Here is an 18823-nt window from a genome sequence, read left to right on the forward strand (position 1 = left end):
CTTAAAATTAGTAAATGCTAACTTGGGCCTGCAAAAAACAAACCCATAGTATGGGATTCAGCTCTGCATGAAAAAAAAACTCCATTCAACAATTTCCATACCCTATTTCCTTCTGAATTAATAGCTCCATCATCTTTGTATTGCTATCAAAATACATAAATACACAATCCAAAGAATGACATCGTTTTGCTGCATTTCACTTTTACAGATGACTGCAATGGCTCCATCATTCTTAATTGACTAGACCCACTAACCAAAAAAATTAATACATTTTATCTTCATTTTGTGAGAAATCTGATAAAACATCCCAAATTGGTTAGAATCATGCAATTCATTTACCATTATAATATCTTTTTACTACTGAAATAAAATCCATATCATATTGGATGCTCTGAACACATCATTGACTTTTTCTAAATGAGTGAACAAGATACGCACTCAATTGATCACATTCCAATTAGCAAGGATCAGTATTGATGTAAGAAATGTGCAGATAATGTCACATTAATTAAATAGGCACTTTTTAAAATATGATATTTACTACATAATTTTTTTCTAAAGACAACCTTGTTTCTCGAACTTGTGACTTGTTATTTTCAGCAGTTTCCACACTGAATAGAAGTCCATGAAATCACCTGGTTATAAGTATATTTCATGACAAGAAACAACTTCATACAATGTAAACTACATATTTTGTTAAAATGAATAGCACTTAGTCCTCTAGGAATATTCTCAGATTGGAGTGTTCTCCCAACCTCTTTAAAGAATGTACGATAACCAGATTAATGTTGTCTGTGTCTATCATGTGTGGGTCTACTCTCATTTTGTATTAATTACACAAAAAAATTACTTAGAATCATTGCTATTTCTTAAGGTAACACTCGTCTGACTCAGTTTAGTCTGGACAACCAGCAAAGTTTTTTTTTTGTAAATTGACCAATTACACCCATATTTCTATCTTTAAAATCTTAATAGACAAGTAATTGTGCAATAAACAATCCTTTGGCCAATGTTAATATGGTTAAGAGTTGCATTAAGGAATTATTTGTGTTTGATCATACTATTACCTTTGTCATTTCTGAAAGGTATCAGGTATTTAACCTTTTGCTCTAAGTCTCCCCTGGAAATCAATGAAATTGCACCAGTATCTTTGCTATATAATTTATCTTCAGCCACCAGATTATTATACACAGTATGAAACAAGCATGAAATCCAATTAATGAGTTTTTTTAAAGTTTATCTGAATTCTCCCTATAGTGAAAACTAAATGGTCCTGCACCCAAGGGATTAGGAGCTATTCTCTCATCTCTGTGGGGACATTCTTCGTGACAACTTCTTCCCTTGTTCCAACTTGAGAATTGTCCCAGGAAGCAGTGTCATTTCAAGGTTAAGATTTCATGCTTGAAATGTCCTTAATCTTCTTCTATAACAGAAAAAGGATATGTATAATGTTTTAAGTACAAAACAACAAATGCAAGAAGTACTTAAACAATTTCCTCTTTTGGTGTGAATTTTCATGGAAAATGAATCTATGCTTTCAAATGGCTCTTCTAAAACTTCATGAATCTGAAGCAACTCATACATAGTATCATATTTTATGGCTTGTATTCAAACTTTGTTGTATGTACAAGTTTTATGAGGTCTTACACAAAAATGTTTATGAGAAAACATGTCAAATCTGTCAAAAAATGTTATAAATTTACATTACTTTGCACCATAATACCTTCCAATATCACTGGAATTGGAGAAATTCAAACCTCTGAATTCCTATCAATGTCATCTTGCAATTCCTCAGAGAAATTAGACAGAGCAGTTTTATTAGATCATAAATGCCAATCTACTAATCACAAAATCAGTTTATATACTGAACTTGAATCAACTCAGTTAAAAAATGAACTACTTAACCAACAAATCTGAACTCGACAAACAGAAACTCTTCAATTGCAGTAATTTGTATATCACTGATTCCAAGATAAAACATGATCAATGTGAAATGTTTCATTTATAAATTCTTCATGCTTTTAGAAATTTAAGGTAAAATGTAACTTGTAGAATGGCTGGAATATATACATGTATATATATTCAAGGAGTAACCTGCTTAACTTGCTTAGCAGCTGAAAACTTTAAGGTTCACTGACCCTCTGAAAAGAGAGATAACTCTCATTGTGATACATGAGTATTATTCCTTTATAAAATTGTCAAGTTAAAAGCCTACTTCTGTCAAATTTGGCCCACACTGAAATTATGAGCATTTGTAATTATTTTGGAAAATCACTTGTATTAAGGGAATGCAGGACACATGTCACAATTGACTACGTCATAATCCCTATTAATAAAGATGCCAAAACGTTATTGAAATTGCCAGTAGTTGTGTAATTTTTGTGCAAGTTGTTGTGCTTTTTCATCTTATATAAAATTATTTCAAAAGTTTAAAATTCATATCAATATTAACAAATTGTGAAAAAGATTGATCCACTCCTCTGTTTCACCTACATTGCGCATCTAACAAGTCAGTGACATCAAACATAATCCGTTAAAGCAGCAAGATCTAGTGCAACAAGATCAAGTACACTTGATTACATGGTCAACTTTATTGTATGAAACAAATGATTGTCAGCCTATTTTGATGTATTAAGTGAAAGAGGAAACACAATCATAATTTTTGCTTGGATGTTAGCAGTATTTTTTTTATATTTATATCTTATATTGCTCAAAAAGGCTTTCCTGTGACATCATAGTTTTTTCCCCATACTGGAAAAAATATAAACATACAGCATTTTTATCTCAATTACGTAATGTTTAATGATGTCATGTGCAATACTGGGGTAAACTTCACCTTTTGAATTTCTACAGTTAATTATTAAAATGAAGGACTTCAGTTTAGTCATAAATTTCAAAATATCTATATTAACATAATTTTTTCATAAAGGAGTTTTGTTGTTATTCAATCCATATCCAGTGTAGAATAAAAATCTTGCTTTAAGAATGTTAAACTCAATTTATATAGTAAAATATTTGAAGAAATACACGTCCTCGTACATATCTTTTTATTTCTACGTAAAAATTCCTGCTACGAACTCGATAAAGAGACCATAAACGTGAAGAATCTAAACTTCATACAACACAGTAAGAAGCAATGTTTGTGTGGCGATATCTCTTATATGAGTCAAGAAATCTGTTGAAACTAATGCCTTAAAATATGTAGGGCATTCTAAATTAGTGATATACAAAATTTGAAAAAAGAATCATTGACAGGATATTTTTCAGCTCAAGGTCCTGTCCTCCTTAAAGCAAAATTTTATACAGTACAGTATAATCTGTCCAAAGTGGATACCGCCGGTTCCATAAAATTTGGCCAGATTAGACAGAATCCGGAGTGCAGAAAATATGCATAAAAATATTTGAAATTTATTTTCATTATTTTCTTTACAAGTACAATGCATATGTTGGGAAAATATATTTATAAATGATAACTTCATTCGACATTTTTGGAGTCTAGAAATTATTCAAGCGTAAAGCATCACTTACTATCAATTTTTCTTTTTCGTTCACAAAGTTCGAGACTTTCAACGTGAAATGTTTAAACAGAGTCAAAATCTACAGACACATATATATCAAGCGCCGGTTTTGCAAGTCAAAAAGTGCGTTCAACATAACCATGAAGGAGTCAAAATCTACAGACACGTATTTATCAAGCGCGGGTTTTGCAAGTCAAAAAGCACGATCAATATAACCATGTACACAATTATTTACGATTTGATAATTACTGAATTGACATTTTAATTTTTATATAAACATTTGCGTCTTCCCCCCAATGTTATGGCACCAGTTTGAAATGAGACGTTTGAGTTCGAATCCCGATTTATATTTTGATTTATAAATCGTGTACCTTTATTGTCATTGATTTAATGCTATACTGTATGATATGGAGGCAAAAGAAAGTTAAATGAGTAAGTATTTTTTCTTCATTTACTTGTAACTTGACCGTATATTTCCTTAAGTGGGCTGTGTCACCGCCACGTTTCAGTTCGTTTCATGACTATAATGTAAACACAAGTTAGCAGGTGTTAATCAGTTAATTGCATTGAGGTGACTCAGGTAATTTTGTGTGGCCGGATTAGAGGAGGTAATTACCGTTAATTATGAGCAAATACCTGAACTGAACTGAATTTATTGATCTCTTCACAATTTTACAATTGTATAGCGAGATATAAATGTAAACTACAATGATGAAAAATAAAAACACATATATGGCATGCGTGAGTATGAGGATAGACAAATAGTACAATTATAGGTTTAGGTCTTTACTAGTTTGGGGAGCACGTTTTAGTAATTTTTTTAATAAATATACACAGTTTTCTTAAAAATGACTGTTTATCTGAATTCATTATTTCTCTAAATGTAATTGTATTTTTGAATCGTAATTGTTTTTGTGTTAAACATTTATTTCTTTCACGTGTCATTGCCGTACAATTTAATATGTAATGGAATTCATCTCCTATTTCATTTAATTGACATTTCTTACATAGTCTAATCTCTCTTGGTTCATTTAATCAACGTCCCAATAGGGACCAATATGACCATTCAGAATGCAGAATAGACAGTATCCGGAGTACACAGAATTTTTTATAATACATTTGTTTAAGAAGTGCATGGGACTAAAATTTTTAGTCGAACTGGACAAAATTTCGGAGTACTCAGAGTCCGGATTAGACAAATTTTACTGTATTTTAAAACTGAAACTCCCATATTTGGCATCATCATCAATGTATGAAATTTTTTACAATCAATGGTGAATGTTTTCTCTATATTATTGCCTATTATCTGGTTGTGGTCCTCTGCAAGTTAGTTTTCATGACTATACTGTTATTTCATGCATCACTTTAAAGATTTTTAAAAGGAGTTTTTGTTTATAATTCCCCTACCTATCATGGCCAGGAGGTTGAGGCTTAATGAAAGATTTCATCTACAACAGCTTTAACTATAATTTCACTTGCCAAAACAAAAACTGCAATGGGAGAATAACAGACAATGTCTGACAGACATTCAAAGTGGTATTGCACTTGCATTAAGTATCAGTCAACAAAAATCTGAATGACAGCATTACAGCTATCTTAAACATTTTTTAAAGAGGGTTTTAAAATGGCTGTGAGCAAATTTCAGCTAAGTGTCTGAGGTTATGGATGTACTACATAAACAAAAAGAAATCTGGATACAATTGTAATTGGGGGAAAAATCTACTATTTCGCAAAAATTCCAGGTGGAAGAAATGCAATAAAGAGGGGAAATTTTGCTGTACAGGGGGAAGATTTGCAATGTTTGCAATATAGCATTTCTTCTACAGGAAAATATTTGCTACACTGCAAAAAATGAAAAATGAGGGGGTGGGGGGAGGGAGTTTGGCTATATAGCAAATCTTCCATGGAATTTCTGCAAGGGGGAACATTGAATATAGGACACCAGCAGGCCTTTAGTAAATGAATTAAAAATAATTGCAATGTAAAATTTGAACCAATAACATAATGTTGGAAGGTCTGCTATGTGGATTTTTTTCTATATAGCAGACATTTCGCCATGGGGAAAATTTGCTATATATACATGTACATCAATTTATGGGGGGGGGTGGGGGGATTTTTTGCTATGGGGGAAGTTTTGATGAACAATACTGGCATTAATTTTTTTTGCTTGTAATTTGCAACTCTCAATTTTTGGGGCCACTGGTTAGTAAGCATCTCCTTTTTTTTAATTCTGCTTCTTTTGCAAAATTTGGGTAATCAAACTTATGGGTATAAAACGGAATAAAAACTCCCTGATTATCACAAATGAAAGTATGGAAATAAATATGGAGCCAAAAGTGTTCCCAAAATTTCAACTGGACAGGAGGGAGAGGGAGGGAGAGACTTTGAAGTAACCACTTATGATATAAAGTCCAGTGATAATAGGAAGAGTTGGTCATTCTCTCTGACAGATTGTAGCCCTCTAGTACAGAATATTAGGTCAGACATTCTGTGTCCAAATTTTCTGTTCAAAAGTTTTGCAGCTATGACACATCCTGCTAAATGATTGGATTAACATCTGTTTAAGTATTAACAGTTACTTCAATATATGCTGTCAATTTATTCATGAAGTTTTACCTCTCATAATTATGAAAGACAAGTACATGTGACACCTATGGCATTAGCCTTTTTCCAGATTTTATGCTCATGAGGGCCTTTGCATTCTGGCCTTCAAATATATTACTGTCAAATTATTGCAAATGAATTGTTTTGTTGCACATGATCTGAATAAAGTAAATGCCAACAAACTCAGCTTTACTTGTGACATGTCATGTATCACTCAGCTTTGCTACCTGCTGCAGATATTACAGTAATATGACAAGTCTCTCATTATTGAAAAACTCTCACCTAAAGTTCATTTCTCTTCTTAATTTTCTGTATGGCAGTGAGATATTACAAAACCTTTAGATCTTTGTCATCATAAAATTTAAAAAAATATCATCACAGAACAAGGTACACAGAATAAAAAAATTGTACAGATTTGTTAGATAACAGGCCTTTATTTAAAAAAAAAAAGGTAATTGATTTTTCATACAAAAATGAAGCATGCATTAAATAAATTATGAAAAATTGAGTGATTTTAATAGATTTCATCAAGATTGTGGCATTCACCTTGTTGTTTGGGTCATAAAAAAAGCCACCAATAAAAATAAATCTCCTTTGAAGTCTCTCTCAATAAAAAAACAAGAAGCATGCATTGTAACTAAGGGTAACAGTAAGACCAAATAGAAAGTGACAACAATGTCACTCCAGCATGCATCAAAGTTCTGCTTTATCTTCCCATCACTATTCCTGATATCAGCATAGTGCAGCACAATGGGGAGAGATCAGCGATGATTGATGGCCTTTATGAGCAGATCTGCATGGTAATGCTCCAGCCTCACACCCTCATCACACCCCAATCAAATGTTGATACGATCAAATTCATTCACATTTATTGCTGCAGGGGCCTCTCTTACTTGCACCAAAACTTTGATGGTAATGCAATACACATGGCACCTTGGCAACAGCAAAAAGTTAATATTTTTTTTACACTTGTGACTTTCACTTCATCTTTTAATGGGTAATTTGTAATCATACTTGTCTAACAATTTTTCACTTACACATTAAGAAAGAAAAAATGAAAAATAAAAATTTCTGCATAACACTTTTTTTTAAAACACCAGTACCCCCCCCCCCCCCCCCCCCCCCCCCCAAATAAATCAGTATACCCAAAACGTTTTACATTTACAGACTACTCAAGAATTTAACTTATCTTTCCGCAAACAAGGAAAAAACGACCAAAAGATTTCGAACTCCCATAACTTTAACATTTTACGAGATTCCTTTATCCAAAAAACACATTTAAGATGAGCATGTGGAAGATTTATAGCTCTATCAAAGTGTCTGAAATTGTTAAAACCCGAGAAGAATTGTCTCTCCGATTCAGACACTTCAAGTCTACAATCTCTAAAATCATTTCATTTTTATTGTATTTATGTGCATTATTTTTCATTGACAACAATGAAAAAAATACCGGGTATTTATTTTTGGGTGTTTTTTCTAGTTTTCAATGTCTGTCTCTTTGGATACTAGCTCAGCCTGGGTAGCTCTTTAAAACATTCTATACTCCGTACACTTGGAATGCAATTACAATACATTCAGTTTAATGAACTTTCTCTCAAAGAAACTTGAGAAAAACTAATCACAAGAAATAACAAAATAGTTTTCATATCCAAACAGATGGCTATCAAGATGGGTTTTTAAGGTATTTATGAATTATCAATTGTCTGTCAGCTAATGACACCTATACATAGATATAAGCTGTTAAAGTTTTCAAAAGGTGTGGAGATTTTTTGTGCAGGTGAATAGTTTCTAAATCGGTAAGTGACACGATTCATACCAACAGATTCAAAGGCTCTAGAATACAATTGCTGACAGATCCCATCTAATACACACTAATATGACATACAATATTAGCAGAGAATTAGAAATGGAAATACATCATAAATCTTTTTCCTGTCTATACACATGATGTGGAAGCTTCAAATTTCACTATTTTCCATAACTCATCTTCGTGTCACATTATTATTGAGCTTTGACAGATATGGGAGACTTTCTACACCACCCTCATATGTATAAAACTTCCAAGTATTTCAAATATCTTGGAGTCAGACTCCTACTTCTCTACCCCACCAAAAAATTCTAAAGTGTTAATATTTTCCTAGAAGCTTTCCATGCAATGTTCTGATTATAATGTAATTATACTGCTATTTCTGACTTCATCAGAAAGAGGAGGCAACTTCATTCAAAGTACACAGGGGATTATTCTAAAGATCAGTGCTTTATTCCATTAAACCTTTATAATTACCACAATGTTTTTCTTTTTTTCTGGAAGGGCTCTGACAATCTTTATGAAGCAAATCCAAAGGGCAGTAACTCTTGAATAAATGCATTCACAATTAGCATGGCATGAGGCATAACAATAGTATATTTACTTTTATTTTTATTTAGGTCATACGCAACATACCTTGCAAAAGCTGCACAACGTACCTTACCCATTTAACTTTTGAAGATATCCTTCAATAGGGATGCGCGATTTTATTGGTATATCCCGATTTTTTATTGTGTGATACGTATCGTGATAGGGAGACTAAAATACCGGTCTTTGGTACATAATTATAAATTCCAGAAATTATTCATTTATTTCTTCGAACTATTAAATAAAACTTACAGGAAGTCTAAAAAATGTTGAAAAAAGTTAAACTACGGCATCCAAACACGCTTTATATTATATATAATTAAAAATGAAAGAAAAAGTAAAGTTGATGTTTTTACAGCGTATTTGTAAGAAAAATTATAGAAATTCATTTGGAGTTGTAGTAAAATTTAGGTGTAGAAATATCATGATATTATCCTGATATTTTAGGGAAAAATTGTGATATATCACGATACGAAATTTTTGGCCATACCCATCCCTATCCTTCAAGCTGTGCCCCTCCCCCCCCCTCGCCCCCCCCCCCCCCCCCCCACACACACACACAATTTGGTAGAACTATAGTATTACTGTAGAAAATAGCAGAGCTCCAGATAATTTTTTTCCTCAAAGTGTATTTAATCCCTGATTTTCAAATCAATACAAATTTTGCTTATCAGCTAAATAATCAAAGAGTATTTTGTTAATCTATTGCTCTTTTGACATCTAACGTGATTTTTAGCTTGTTATCGAAAGAAGTGTTTTTGAAAGAGGAGTGTAAAAAACGGACAGTTTCTGCATTAATCAATTAGGTTAATGAAATCTTTAAAATTTTGTCAGCTTTTAGCTATAACCAAGAAACATACTGTTTCTTTCAACAGAAAGACCATACGGTAAGCAAAGTTACCACGGGCGCATACCAGAACTCCATTTAAGATTAGGCCTATATCGATCGTAGCAAGAGTTGACCGAGAAAAATATCCTTCTTTTGGCCAGATAAAATTAATCTTTAGATTCTCATCCCCACCTGCCCCTTTCAAAATGTCTCTTTTTTTTAATCAAAAATATACATAAGGTTTTGCTATATTGGCATCGATCGAGGTAATAGTTTTAGAGTTACTCCCCCTTTGCATTAAAAGTCGCTTGGTGCTATTTATAGCACAGGAGCATGTTGAAAGCAAAAAAAAATTTCCTTTCAATAAAAATTGAAACACTGAGCTGACCTCAATTCACATAATTCATTAAATCGTACTTACATCATTCAATCCATTGTATGCAGTACTTTCATAGTGTAATGCTTATTTATGATTGCTAATGTGTAATTGTACACCCTGATTTAATTTCTAATGCATATTTTGAAAAATTCAATGCATATTTCTGCAAATACGCACCTTATCTAGAGCTCTGAAATAGGGTTTTTTAATGCTTGTGCCCCTGAATAATAAAGTCTGATGACCCGGCCCTTTCTTCTTTTGCTTGTCAAGGAATTTTTGCTTAATAGTGCCCCTAAACCGAAAATATTTGGTTGTGCTCCCCCCCCCCCCCCCCAATTGAAATTGCTTCCTACAGGCCTGCATATTAAATTAGTATATATACTACTTGTATTTACAGTCAAACCTCATTATCTCAAACACAATGGAAGCAACAAAAAACTGAGAGATATTATCTGAGGACTTGAGATATCAAGGGTAAAATGCTTAAAGAATTAGTGGTGGGACTTCCAAATCACTTTGACATATCCATGGTATTAGGGATATTGGTGTTCAAGATACCAAAAGTTCAACTGAATATGTATTTTCTGAACAACATCACAAAATTTCATATATTACACAAGTAACAGCAGTCCAAATAGCTAGCTACATCAAAGAGATGTTGTAACTGGATTTTCTCTGAAAAGAAACCTCTGAACAAATCCATGAAAACAGGTACATCAAGTCCCAGCCCTTACATGTTATCGGAAACAGCATGAGAAATTAATATCAGATCTATATCGGGACAAGAATTTAACATTCTGTGCTATTAAATCAAAGTACTAAAATCTAATTGTTGCTACCATCACTCATTATCCCTTTGCAGTGATTGGGAAGGGCTTGCGCCATGCGCCATAGTCGCATTGAAGTGGAAAATGGTACATTAAATCAACCACTGGTAGTGCCAAGGTGCGCATTCAGTTTTTAATGATGTCTGTTGGTAATATTTTTTGTAAGACTTTTGTTTTAAATGCAGTCATTTTAATAGTTAAATCAACAAATCTCATTGGTTTAAACCCACCAAAAACTTCCTTCCTATATATGTATTCTTTAAATGTGCTACACTGCATATGTGAAAAATTAAATTTAGTTGTTTTCTTGCGTTTTTAAAAATGGCCCTTCAGAACATATAGATGGTCTATAGGTGGCCTATTCATATTCAAAATGGCCCAATAAAAATTTTGACAGTTGTGCCATAGTTCCATTGACCTTCATGGCCTTCCCAATCACTGCCTTCATCATAAAATATAAAAATTAACATACTTAATAACTTTGAATAAATAGACATTTTCAAGATAAGCTGCATTTTTGTTTTTAGAAATGTTTTTAACTATTTCGTATAGTTTCGGATGCATCAATTATTTTAGATAACTGAAGCCCCTCTACGGCTTGAGTAAAAATTAAAGTTTATTACGACTCTTTATTTTTTCCTTTCTTTTTTATAAGTCTCCTAGCTTTCATTAATACAAAAATACTTTTATGAACTTATGAACAGCTGTTATTATAAATTTTAACATGTATTCAACACATTATTCAATCTGGTCAATGACCCTCATTTCATTGTTTAACACAAAAACACACCTAAATATGGAGACGCAGCATCTTTTTCCACATGAAGGTCAGCATTAGAATGATTGATGGCCAACAAACACTATACCACAACTTCACTTCTTATCAGTCAATTGTGGAATATAATTCCAACCTCTAAATTGTTAGCCATATGGGTATTCAATAAATCACACAGTATATATGCCCATTTCTTTGAAGTTGAAGCCAGGCAACATATCCGACAAGGTAGACAACTGCTGATAGGGGTCTAGCTAAATACAGATCATTCCCTGCCTAGCAATTCTGGGTTATAATATCATTTTTCATCGACAAGACAGCTTTTTGAGGATTGATGGGTAGTGAATAGAAATTTTTATGTTCTAAACAGATTCATTTACAAGTAAACATCCTCATCGGATGTATATTCTGGAAATCTAGGAGCTAGTTAAAATCATAGTCCCAACTGATAATAGTAAATTTATGTCATTTTTGTATAATATATTGACTTCTACTTCATGGCATTGAAGTTTTTATTGTTTGCATATTTCAGATGTTTTTAGAGGTACTGAACTTAAGATGTGATGCATTCTTGTAATATCTGACCACAGAACCTAACAGAGATGCATCTCAAGACTTACAAATTATGCAAAAAAAAAAAAAAAAAAAAAAAAAAAAAACTGTTCTGATGCTCAATGACACTTGGCCAATAGTCAAACTTTTGAATCCCACAAAACAAACATCTTTAAACAATCTAGTTTACATTTACATATTTCGTTCAGACAAAAGTGCATTATGATATTTTAGATTGGTGAGAAAATGTCTGTCATTTGCTTTGGTGCACAAAACAAATTTATCTGCATTAACCAAACTAAAATATGCTGTACAAGAAGTCACACTAAAATTCTCATAAAATTTAAATGAATCACTTATCAGTTTAACAATAAATTCTGAAAATACGTACATAAGAGTGAATGACTTTAATTATTAAGGTCTTCCGTCTCCAACGGAAGACCTTATTGTTTTCGTTCGGTTTCTTTTTAGGTCTTCCGTTTTCAACGGAAGACCTATAGTGATTCTACTGTTTCTTATTATTATTATTCTTATTTTTTTGACTTTCTAATTTTGTGCACGCGATTTCTCGAAGACTATTGGATGGATTTACATGAAATTTTCAGGAAAAGTGTGCTGTAACATGAACTTGATCTATCTGAGAGAAAATTTGGAAATTCCCTTCCGGTGCCAAGTTACAGACCATTTTCTGATTTCAAAATGACATTTTGTCCGCGGATAATCTCAAGAACGACAAGAGATATTAATGTCAAACTTACAGGGATTATAGTTCGTGATAGGTACTAGCCAGGTCGCCATTTTCGTTTGTCGTCGGCACTTCCGGTTGCTTACGGAAGTGATCAAAGAAATCGTAAAATTTCAACTTTCCTTTTTTAAATTAATACTTACATCACATTATTGGATCTCTTTTGTAGTTTCGAAATATGTTGGTCCCACCGGAAACAAAAACATCAACTTCCGGTTATAAGAGAAAAACTACATAATTTGAGTATTTTTCTTTCCCAATAATATCTTTTGTAGATAAAGTATTTGAAATGAATTTTAAATATGTTATTCAGACTAAAAATGTCTTGAGTAACTTCAAATATTTTTGTAAAATTCACTTCCGGTCGCGTGTTTTCCTGTCCTCAAAATGAGAAGTTGTGTGAGCAAGATCTCGGAAACGGTAAGAGATTAAGACACTAAACTTTTATGAGCAACAGACCTTAAGATGTAGGCAAAACCATTTGGGTTCAGAGCGTCAGTCGTCACTTCCGATCGTCACAGGAAGTGATCAAAGAAAACGAAAATTTCAACTTTTCTTTTTTTAATTAAAAATTGCATCACTTTATTGCATCTTTTTCGGAGATTCGAAAGATATTCGTCCCACCGGAAACAAATACGACAACTTCCGGTTAGAAGAGAAAAACTAAATAATTTGAGTTTTTTAATTTCCCGTAAATATTCTTTATAGATAAAGTATTTGAAATGAATTTTAAATGTGCTATTCAGAATGTAAATGTCTAGAGTAAACTTATATATATTTTTTCAAAAATTTACTTCCGGTCGCGTGTTTTCCTGTCCTAAAAATGAGAAGTTGTCTGAGTGAAATCTCAAAACCAGGTAAAAGATTAAAACACCAAAATTTTAAGAGTAATGGACGTTGAGGGGTAGGTGAAACCATTTGGGTTAAACGCGTCAGTCGTCACTTCCGCTTCTCACAGGAAGAAGAAATCAAAAATTTTAACTTTTCTTTTATAAATAAAAACTTACATGACTTTATTGCATCTCTTTTGTTGTTTTGAAATATGTTAGATTCCATCGGAAACAAAAACGTCAACTTCCGGTTTTAGGAGATAAACTACGTTATTCTTATATTTAACTTTCTCATAAATATCGCTTATCAATGAAGTACCTGAAATGATTTTATGCATATTGTAGATACTGCAAATGTCTAGAGAACAGTCAGAGATTTTTTTTTTTTATAAAATTCACTTCCGGTTGTGTGTTTACCTGTTCTCAAAATTAGAATTTAGTCCCACAATATTGTTCGGCAACAGTAAACGACTGAGGACTAAAACTTTCAGGACTGATATTCAGTCATCAGTTGATTTGAATCGTGAGAAAATCTTGCATCGCCGTTACTTCCGGTCGTGAAAGGAAGTGATTTAAAAAAGTGAATGGTTAATGGTTAGCACGTTGGATTTTCACGCTGACGATTAGGGTTGAATCTCCAGAGTGTCTGAATTTCTTTTATCATTTTTTCAGCTTGAATTTTCGTTTTTATTTTCAGAATCGGACGGAAGACCTCTCATTGCTCGCAATGAGTTTCTAGTTAAGTCTTCCGTTCACAACGGAAGACTTATAGTGATTGTATTGTTTCTTTTTATTATTATTATTATTATTATTATTCCTCCCAAATTTTGTGAGCGCGATTACTCAGAGATGGTTGGATAGATTTTCACAATTTTTCACATGATAGTAGGCTGATATATGAAGTTTATATAAAATTCCGTTTTTTGAAAAATTCACTTCCGGTCCGAAGTTACGGCCGAATTTCCAATTTTTAAATGCACTTTTGTCCGGAATTTTTCTCGGAAACGGTTTGAGGTAAAGATGTGAAATTTACAGGGGTATTAGATCATGACATTCTCTTTGTTTCGAAGTTGTTTTCGTGTGTTTCCGGTACTTCCTGTCCGAACCGGAAGTGAACCTGTGTTTGGTCAATTTTCAACTTTTTTGTTTTTTAATATTTTTTAAAGATATTATTATGTATAACAGAGTTTATTCTACAAATACTAAATATATAATTTGTTTTGAAATCAGATTCCACATTTTGTAGATTTTTGGTACCCTCATTTTCCCTATTTACCTAGTGGGCAAAGAAGGATAACTCTGACTTGCAAGTGAGAATAGAACTTTCGAGATAAAGGCGGAAATAGTATCGATGACGTTAGAAACATATACACTCTCAAGATCAACATATTTAGACGTTCGATATTCACTCTTCTAAATGTAAGAGTACGTTAGTAACCGCTTCCAGTGCATGTATAGTTTAAAGTTGCCAGTGTAGTGTAAGTCTGTATTGACAGTTAATTGATTTACACATGTATATATCTAAAAAAAAAAAATACTATATATGCTAGGTAGCGAATTCAAGTAAATAAATTATAAGCACTGAATATACATTTATAGTGATGGACAGGCATGCAGTTTTATTTATCTCGTATAGTAGTAAGTTCAGAATAAGATAGTTACTAAGCCTTCTATAATGCAGACGATTTATTATTCTCTATTATTTGAATGCGAATTTATCCCGATTTCCGAGTTTTATTTTCAATATTAAAAAATATTACATACACTCGAAAAGGAACTGAGCGAAAGAAAATACAGTACTGTTTTAAAGCCTTTGGAAATAAATTGATATCTGCCACTTAAAAGAAGGAAAATCAATTTATAGATTAGATTATAACATGTATATTTGATAAAAAGTTAAATTATTCATGACACATGATCTATACTCTATATACCCAAGGAGTTATAAAAGATGTGAAAAGGCGATTCTTGGATTCTTGTGAAATACTCAAAGAGTTAAAAAAAAAAAATGTGAAAACGCGATTCTGTGTGAAATAATGCTACGCTATATGTTTCTTTTGGGAAAAAAAAACAGGATAAAAAAATTGCACAGGTCTGTTGATATGTGGGATAAGTATACCTGAATGAGCACAATTTTATGCAATGATATATAATTATGTACATGCAACTGACGTCCGTACTTTTCCTTATAATTCATAAAACTATCTAATTCCTTTGACCCCCCCCCCCCGTCTTGATTACTATTTGGAGACGTTCGTGCAGACAGGCATTTGAATTATATTTTCGTTTTAGATTTAAATCTGGAACGTGTGGTTATAATTGCCATTTACATGTCATATGTACAGAATTTCATATTCTGTAATGGTACATTTGTCATTATGATACTGAAATGTTCAATTTACATGTCTGAGAGAGAGAGAGAGAGAGAGAGAGAGAGAGAGAGAGAGAGAGATTCCCTCTTAATCCCGATCCTCTTATCCATTTACATAGACCCAAATATATTTCTATATCAGTCACACCCATTCTTTATTAAATGTTTTCTGATTTCACAGTCAGTCATGGTCACATCCTGTATATTTTTCTGCTTAAAAAGTATCGCACGAAGTGCACGTGTGTTGACCTGTCAATCAAAATCACCTGACGCTGTATGCACTGCAATAAAGTAGCCTGAGTTCGAAATGATCTTGAAGTATGATCTTTAAGTAGATCTGATGCAACAAACTTGTGAAAATATAAAATGAAATAAAAAGTAAAATATCTCGGTATTATGAACTTTGATTGTGGGACGTGGAGACCGGCCCTTTGAGATCGTATAAATCGAGGTCCCGTGTCGCAGAAGGTGCTGGTATAAAAAAAAATTCCTCATTGCTCAATGGCGATAAGTGCCAAAGTATAGGACAGAAATTAAAAGTCTTCACCGGCGAGTAGTGGCGTCTCCATGTGTGTGAAAATTCTCGAGAGGGACGTTAAACGACATATGATCAATCAATTGCTGAATAATTACTGTAACTGAATAATCTTTCTTATAGGTATGCTGTCAAATCTTGATATTATAACTTTACAAAACTCAGTGACTTTACGTTTAATGTGATACTAACTTAATTTATTATATATTTTTTTTATAACACCATCACAATTATTTCAGAACGTATACACAGTGAAGTTTATGATAGTACGGTGTTTGTTCGTCTGTTTGTTTGTCTTAGAAATGATTGCAAACATTTTTTTTAAATTGCTAATTATCCTCGCTCTATGATATACGTATATCTCTTATAGGTGCCAAACGCAGTATACAAAATTGATCGTGAAAATCAAAGTACCTTAAGTACTGAAAGGACTTTTTTCCAGTTGTTTTTTTCTTTCACAGTAAATATGATATGTATGTTTTTTACACAGAAAAGAAAAAGCAAATTCTTACAGATTTAGAAGAACGGAAGACTTTTTTGTTGCCATGGCAACAAGAGTCTAGTTCCCTATTATTATTCTTTTTTTTTCTTACTGATTTTGTGCACGCGAGTTCTTGGAAATGGCTCAGTCGATTTTCACCAAACTTTCAGATCTGATAGATATTCATCTGAACCTTGTGGGAAATTTTCGTCGTTTATGTCGTCACTTCCGGTCGTGAGATATTGACGATTTTATGATTTTCAGAGGGTCGGCTTGTCCTGGAAACTCCTCCAAAACGACTTAAGATATTGAGTCAAGATTTTCAGTGAATGTCGAGGAAGGTTTGTAGATGTGCAGATGGGTGTCCAAATCTTTCTAGCTCAAAAGGCGCCGAAGCTCGGTAGGGCTCGAAAAAATGTCTCAGAAACATCTCACAAAATTTGACATGTTTTGTTTCATATCTTCATATCTTTTAATATTTTGTTAAAACATATAGAAGAAAAATTGTGCAGAATGATAAGAGCTTTCATTTGATATCAAGAAAAAGGGGCTGACTTCCTAAATAAGGGGTTTAGAGGGGCCAAAAGTCTTTCATCCATAACTCTTTAACTGTCAATATTTTGTTATCATTTATTGAAGCAAAAATGTTTATCTTAACAATTTGCAACTATATATAATAAAATTAAGATCATATATTGCGTAATAAGGGGCCAAAAGGGGCCAGAATGCTAAATCTTTGACGCTTTATATCTTGACAAGGAGAAATATTTTGATTAGGAATATTGAACAAAAGATGTTCAGAATCATGTTCTTATCAACATGCACTCTTTCAATTTTTGTCAGACGGCCCCATTAAGGACCTGAAGGGGTGGCCCCTAAATATTTCCATTCAGCATATCTCCACAACGAAAAGAAATCTCTGAATAGTTGTTGAACAAAAAGTCTTCAAAATCACAAGACCTTTCATTTGATATCAAGAAAAAGGGCTGACCCTTCAAATTAGGGGCTGAAAGGGGCCAAAAGTCTTTCATCTATAACTCTTTAACCATCAATAATTTGTAATACATTACTGAAGCAAAGATGTTTATCTTAACGATTTACAACAATATATGATAAGATTCTGATCATAGGTTACGTAATAAGAGGTCACAAGGGGCCAGAATGCTAAATCTTTGACGCTTTATATCTCGAAAAGGAAGAATATTTTGATAAGCAATACTGAACAAAAGATGGTCAGAATAATGTTCTAATCAACATGCACTCTTTCAATTTTTGTCAAACGGCCCCATTAAGGACCTGAAGGGGTGGCCCCTAAATATTTCCATTCAGCATATTTCCACAACGAAAAGAAATCTCTGAATAGTTGTTGAAAAAAAAGTCTTCAAAATCACAAGACCTTTCATTTGATATCAAGAAAAAGGGGCTGACCCTTCAAATTAGGGGTTGAGAGGGGCCAAAAGTCTTTCATCTATAACTCTTTAACCATCAATAATTTGTAATACATTACTGAAGCAAAGATGTTTATCTTAACGATTTACAACAATATATGATAAGATTCTGATCATAGGTTACGTAATAAGGGGTCACAAGGGGCCAGAATGCTAAATCTTTGACGCTTTATATCTCGAAAAGGAAAAATATTTTGATAAGCAATACTGAACAAAAGATGGTCAGAATAATGTTCTAAACAATATGCTTCCTTTCATTTTTTTTGTCAAACGGCCCGATTAAGGACTTAGAGGGGTGGCCCCTAAATATTTCCATTCAGCATATCTCCACAACGAAAGGAAATCTTTGAATATTTCTTGAACAAATCGTTTTCAAAATCACAACACCTTTCAATTGACATCAAGAAAAAGGGGCTGACTCCTTAAACTAGGGACTCAGAGGGGCCAAAAGCATGTCATCTATAGCTCTTTGATAATGGTATATAAATCAAAAGAATGAAATCTAATTAGGGAAGTCTATATATTATTATCTTT

The 18823-nt window shown here is 32.8% G+C and overlaps 2 long non-coding RNA genes across 2 annotated transcripts in view; one reads left to right on the plus strand and one right to left on the minus strand.

Annotated features, from left to right (window-relative positions):
- Positions 1-18823, plus strand: part of LOC133176974 (uncharacterized) — a 95078-nt gene that overhangs the window by 61705 nt on the left and 14550 nt on the right. The gene's annotated exons all lie outside the window — the stretch shown is intronic.
- On the minus strand, positions 1146-11557 carry LOC133176975 (uncharacterized). The gene is made up of 2 exons (XR_009719598.1): positions 11343-11557; positions 1146-1423 (listed from the first exon to the last, which is right to left on the minus strand). It is a non-coding gene; the product is annotated as an uncharacterized LOC133176975 (long non-coding RNA).

Source organism: Saccostrea echinata, unplaced genomic scaffold (assembly GCF_033153115.1).
Source record: "Saccostrea echinata isolate AGI-Se365-2 ecotype Australia unplaced genomic scaffold, CSIRO_AGI_Sech_v1 ptg000086l, whole genome shotgun sequence".
Taxonomy (NCBI): Eukaryota; Metazoa; Mollusca; class Bivalvia; order Ostreida; family Ostreidae; genus Saccostrea; species Saccostrea echinata.